Source organism: Hemiscyllium ocellatum, unplaced genomic scaffold, assembly GCF_020745735.1.
Source record: "Hemiscyllium ocellatum isolate sHemOce1 unplaced genomic scaffold, sHemOce1.pat.X.cur. scaffold_462_pat_ctg1, whole genome shotgun sequence".
NCBI classification, from domain to species: Eukaryota; Metazoa; Chordata; class Chondrichthyes; order Orectolobiformes; family Hemiscylliidae; genus Hemiscyllium; species Hemiscyllium ocellatum.
This window is the reverse complement of record NW_026869071.1, coordinates 280,035-286,034: the sequence shown is the minus strand read 5'-3', so window position 1 is coordinate 286,034 and position 6,000 is coordinate 280,035. Positions and strand designations below refer to the sequence as shown.

The 6,000-nt window shown below is 45.1% G+C and overlaps 2 non-coding genes across 2 annotated transcripts; both read right to left on the bottom strand.

Annotated features, from left to right (window-relative positions):
* Positions 1-1,494: 1,494 nt before the first annotated feature.
* On the bottom strand, positions 1,495-1,576 carry trnal-uag (transfer RNA leucine (anticodon UAG)). Its single transcript has one exon. It is a non-coding gene; the product is annotated as a tRNA-Leu (tRNA).
* A 2,832-nt stretch (positions 1,577-4,408) lies between these two features.
* trnal-uag (transfer RNA leucine (anticodon UAG)) lies at positions 4,409-4,490 on the bottom strand. Its single transcript has one exon. It is a non-coding gene; the product is annotated as a tRNA-Leu (tRNA).
* Positions 4,491-6,000: the final 1,510 nt, after the last annotated feature.

Sequence of the window (6,000 nt, the reverse complement as noted above, 5' to 3'; positions counted from 1 at the left end):
GTGACACCAGCGCATCACCTTCTTCCCTGTCTTTGAAACGGGCCGCTCAGCAAGGAATGCAAATGCAGTATTGCTCTTCGTGGAAGGATCGGTAACTACACTCTCAAAACTGAATGGCACATGATCGAAGCAGTTTGTAGAATATCTTTACAATGCTCTGCACAGTAATCAAATGGAAATGCATTGCATTTCACTACGAGAGCAGATTTGTTCAAGCAAATTCGAGGCAGGTTTGCAGATGGGAAAGCAAGCAGGAAAGCTCCGTTCTTGTCCATGTAAAAGGCTGCAGATGAAGAACAAAACAGTTTCGACCGCGGGAACCTATCTTGCGGAAGGTGAACGTGCTGATCACTATGCTACAGAAACAAGCCCACAGCCGCCCCTGCTGCAGCTCAGTGGTATCCGACACTGAAAGTTGAAGACGTTCTACCTTTCACCTTTCTGTTTCCAAATGCTCGTTGTTTCATGGGAGTTGTTTTATTTTGGCTGTGTGGTATGCATGGACGAGATACACCGAAGTATCTGTTTTCACGCGGTGTAGCCCAATAACGTTGTGTTGCTTACACCGGCTTTAAAAGGATAACTTTTTAGCCGAGCTGGCCGTCGCAGTCTGTGGCACAATCATTTAGTCTGTTCGACTGCGCTCACTGGAAAGGTAGTATTGTGAAACACTGCAGAAACGAAGGACTTCCTTACTTTTGCTGCGACTGACCATACTCTGTGAAATTTTCCCAGATTCTCAGTTGAGGAGTTTTTGCAGCTGGAAATTACTCAGAAAGCCTGTTAAATTCGTAATGTATTGAACGAATCGCAAAACAGAAAACATTTGGCACGCAACACAAACAAAACTGGCAAACCAAATGCATTTTCAGATACAGTGAGCATGAATGCTAAATGTGAGACACTCCGAGGGCATGAGCCGTAAAGTAATCTCACAACTAACAACAGGGCAATTCCAAATTACTTTTCAATGATACTTGAGCCTCAGTGCACCACCATATCACAGACAATGCTGAAAAGAGAGAAAGAAAGAACATAATAAGAATGGGCCACAAAAAGTGAATTTCACCAATCACAGTCTCGATTAGATTACCTTTCCCTTCAGGGGTCTCCGGGACAGAAACGAAGGAAATTGGAGAAATTCAATAGCATATGACATCAAAATTCATCGGAACGATTTTCCCACTCGCCAGAAAGCCAAATAACGATGAATCGACTCACCGCAGGACTTTGTTTCACAACAGCGATGAAATAGCAGTCACCATTCGGTTCCAGTAAAATCTCAACATGCTTGGAACGAAAAGCAACAGTAGAGATGTTTGCAATTTTCCACGCGGGAGACGAACACGATCATGACAGCAGAGGAAATTTGGCACTTTCCCACTCGACAGTTAATTCCCAGGGAAACAAATCGAATTTTGTTCTGAACGAAACAACATCAGTGGTGGCAACAGCATTTCAACAAGCTGCACCGTTGCAGTCGATCAGCAGCAATGGCAGTGGTGGGATTCGAACCCACGCCCCTGTCGAGACTGGAACCTAAATCCAGCGCCTTAGACCGCTCGGCCACACTACCAACTGCGCCAGTTCCCATTTTCTTTCACTTCCAATTGAGCTCCTGCATAACAACAGATGGAAAGTCAAGTGAAAAGGGTTCCATGATCCCTCTCGGACTCGCACGGCTGCGTGGATGTGCCCGGCTACAATATCAATTTCGCAGCAGATAATGATAGCCCATCAATCCGGATAAAAATCAATGGTAAGCTGAGGCTATCTTCTCAGACTCTTTTCAACTACAAATGTATCTGTGAGTGCGTGAGCATACATGTTCGCTTATGATTTGGTCAAATAACCATGAACTGCTTGACATTACTGCAATTTCGATTCTTACTTTGCTAAATGATTTCACCCATTGCTCGAAATAGGACAACTTTCACGTTTACACGGAACATGAAACACACCGGACTACAGGGAAAATAAACAAAGCTGAGCAGGCCGTGTTCCACATCATACCGTGCAGCATAGTTTCAGTCACTGTGTCTGTTTTGTAGAATAATAGTCCCAAAGAATGTTCTCCACACTAACACCGGAGGTAGCATTACAATCCGAGAACGACCGATCACATTGTGAGGATGCTCTGACCTCGGGGCCAGTTCGAGATGCCACTTTCCTTGCCTTTTATGCAATTGGCTGCAGGGATGTTCACACCTGGACATGAGCCACATCGACATCAACTGAGTTGGAAACCTGCGTGGGAATCGACGAGAAGAAGCTCACAAAAATCTTGCTAAATTCCATGGTGCTTATTAGAAATGCAGTTTCTGTTCACCTCAATTTAAAAGGCAGTTTCTGAACAGAGGAACTGAAATCAAAAGCTAATTATCTCACCCCACCCCCCACTCCGGGAGTGGTGCTAACTGCACTTGATTGCTTTTTGTTCTCGATGTGAAGAGCTCTCACGCCTGAGTCACCTTCACGCTCTTGTTGCTGAGTGACTCAAAAAGAAGGAGTTTCAACAGAGCTGCAACTGCCTCACTTTCCCAGTCGCTCTCCCCGTTTACATTTTCCTGCTCATCAGTGATTTAATGAAAAACCAAAAGGATGCGATGTTATTCTGCAGCCTCTTTGTCGATTCCTCCGTTTAAATTCCAACATGGCTTAGATCTCGGGGCGCACCTTAATGCTAGCTTTGAAAGCACAGGTCCAGAGCTTCCTCTGAGAGTGCAATTTCTTTCATTGCTGTTGCTGATTGAATGAGCCACTAACGTGCGAACTGCTCCAAAACATGATGCAGGACCTCTGGTGCCAATTCTCGCACTTTGAATAACGACAGACAGCTTCCAAATGAGGCCTTTCAGATACGACTTTGGGGTACATTTGGCAGACAGAATAGTTCAGGAATCCGTGGTGCACTGTGACACCAGCGCATCACCTTCTTCCCTGTCTTTGAACCGGGCCGCCTCAGCAAGGAATGCAAATGCAGTATTGCTCTTCGTGGAAGGATCGGTAACTACACTCTCAAACTGAATGGCACATGATCAGAAGCAGTTTGTAGAATATCTTTACAATGCTCTGCACAGTAATCAAATGGAAATGCATTGCATTTCACTACGAGAGCAGATTTGTTCAAGCAAATTCGAAGGCAGGTTTGCAGATGGGAAAGCAAGCAGGAAAGCTCCGTTCTTGTCCATGTAAAAGGCTGCAGATGAAGAACAAAACAGTTTCGACCGCGGGAACCTATCTTGCGGAGGGTGAACGTGCTGATCACTATGCTACAGAAACAAGCCCACAGCCGCCCCTGCTGCAGCTCAGTGGTATCCGACACTGAAAGTTGAAGACGTTCTACCTTTCACCTTTCTGTTTCCAAATGCTCGTTGTTTCATGGGAGTTGTTTAATTTTGGCTGTGTGGTATGCATGGACGAGATACACCGAAGTATCTGTTTTCACGCGGTGTAGCCCAATAACGTTGTGTTGCTTACACCGGCTTTAAAATGATAACTTTTTAGCCGAGCTGGCCGTCGCAGTCTGTGGCACAATCATTTAGTCTGTTCGACTGCTCACTGGAAAGGTAGTATATTGAAACACTGCAGAAACGAAGGACTTCCTTACTTTTGCTGCGACTGACCATACTCTGTGAAATTTTCCCAGATTCTCAGTTGAGGAGTTTTTGCAGCTGGAAATTACCTCAGAAAGCCTGTTAATTCGTAATGTATTGAACGAATCGCAAAACAGAAAACATTTGGCACGCAACACAAACAAAACTGGCAAACCAAATGCATTTTCAGATACAGTGAGCATGAATGCTAAATGTGAGACACTCCGAGGGCATGAGCCGTAAAGTAATCTCACAACTAACAACAGGGCAATTCCAAATTACTTTTCAATGATACTTGAGCCTCAGTGCACCACCATATCACAGACAATGCTGAAAAGAGAGAAAGAAAGAACATAATAAGAATGGGCCACAAAAAGTGAATTTCACCAATCACAGTCTCGATTAGATTACCTTTCCCTTCAGGGGTCTCCGGGACAGAAACGAAGGAAATTGGAGAAATTCAATAGCATATGACATCAAAATTCATCGGAACGATTTTCCCACTCGCCAGAAAGCCAAATAACGATGAATCGACTCACCGCAGGACTTTGTTTCACAACAGCGATGAAATAGCAGTCACCATTCGGTTCCAGTAAAATCTCAACATGCTTGGAACGTAAAGCAACAGTAGAGATGTTTGCAATTTTCCACGCGGGAGACGAGCACGATCATGACAGCAGAGGAAATTTGGCACTTTCCCACTCGACAGTTGATTCCCAGGGAAACAAATCGAATTTTGTTCTGAACGAAACAACATCAGTGGTGGCAACGGCATTTCAACAAGCTGCACCGTTGCAGTCGATCAGCAGCAATGGCAGTGGTGGGATTCGAACCCACGCCCCTGTCGAGACTGGAACCTAAATCCAGCGCCTTAGACCGCTCGGCCACACTACCAACTGCGCCAGTTCCCCATTTTCTTTCACTTCCAATTGAGCTCCTGCATAACAACAGATGGAAAGTCAAGTGAAAAGGGTTCCATGATCCCTCTCGGACTCGTACGGCTGCGTGGATGTGCCCGGCTACAATATCAATTTCGCAGCAGATAATGATAGCCCATCAATCCGGATAAAAATCAATGGTAAGCTGAGGCTATCTTCTCAGACTCTTTTCAACTACAAATGTATCTGTGAGTGCGTGAGCATACATGTTCGCTTATGATTTGGTCAAATAACCATGAACTGCTTGACATTACTGCAATTTCGATTCTTACTTTGCTAAATGATTTCACCCATTGCTCGAAATAGGACAACTTTCACGTTTACACGGAACATGAAACACACCGGACTACAGGGAAAATAAACAAAGCTGAGCAGGCCGTGTTCCACATCATACCGTGCAGCATAGTTTCAGTCACTGTGTCTGTTTTGTAGAATAATAGTCCCAAAGAATGTTCTCCACACTAACACCGGAGGTAGCATTACAATCCGAGAACGACCGATCACATTGTGAGGATGCTCTGACCTCGGGGCCAGTTCGAGATGCCACTTTCCTTGCCTTTTATGCAATTGGCTGCAGGGATGTTCACACCTGGACATGAGCCACATCGACATCAACTGAGTTGGAAACCTGCGTGGGAATCGACGAGAAGCGACACAAAAAATCTTGCTAAATTCCATGGTGCTTATTAGAAATGCAGTTTCTGTTCACCTCAATTTAAAAGGCAGTTTCTGAACAGAGGAACTGAAATCAAAAGCTAATTATCTCACCCCACCCCCACTCCGGGAGTGGTGCTAACTGCACTTGATTGCTTTTTGTTCTCGATGTGAAGAGCTCTCACGCCTGAGTCACCTTCACGCCTCTTGTTGCTGAGTGACTCAAAAAGAAGGAGTTTCAACAGAGCTGCAACTGCCTCACTTTCCCAGTCGCTCTCCCCGTTTACATTTTCCTGCTCATCAGTGATTTAATGAAAACCAAAAGGATGCGATGTTATTCTGCAGCCTCTTTGTCGATTCCTCCGTTTAAATTCCAACATGGCTTAGATCTCGGGGCGCACCTTAATGCTAGCTTTGAAAGCACAGGTCCAGAGCTTCCTCTGAGAGTGCAATTTCTTTCATTGCTGTTGCTGATTGAATGAGCCACTAACGTGCGAACTGCTCCAAAACATGATGCAGGACCTCTGGTGCCAATTCTCGCACTTTGAATAACGACAGACAGCTTCCAAATGAGGCCTTTCAGATACGACTTTGGGGTACATTTGGCAGACAGAATAGTTCAGGAATCCGTGGTGCACTGTGACACCAGCGCATCACCTTCTTCCCTGTCTTTGAACCGGGCCGCCTCAGCAAGGAATGCAAATGCAGTATTGCTCTTCGTGGAAGGATCGGTAACTACACTCTCAAACTGAATGGCACATGATCAGAAGCAGTTTGTAGAATATCTTTACAATGCTCTGCACAGTAATCAA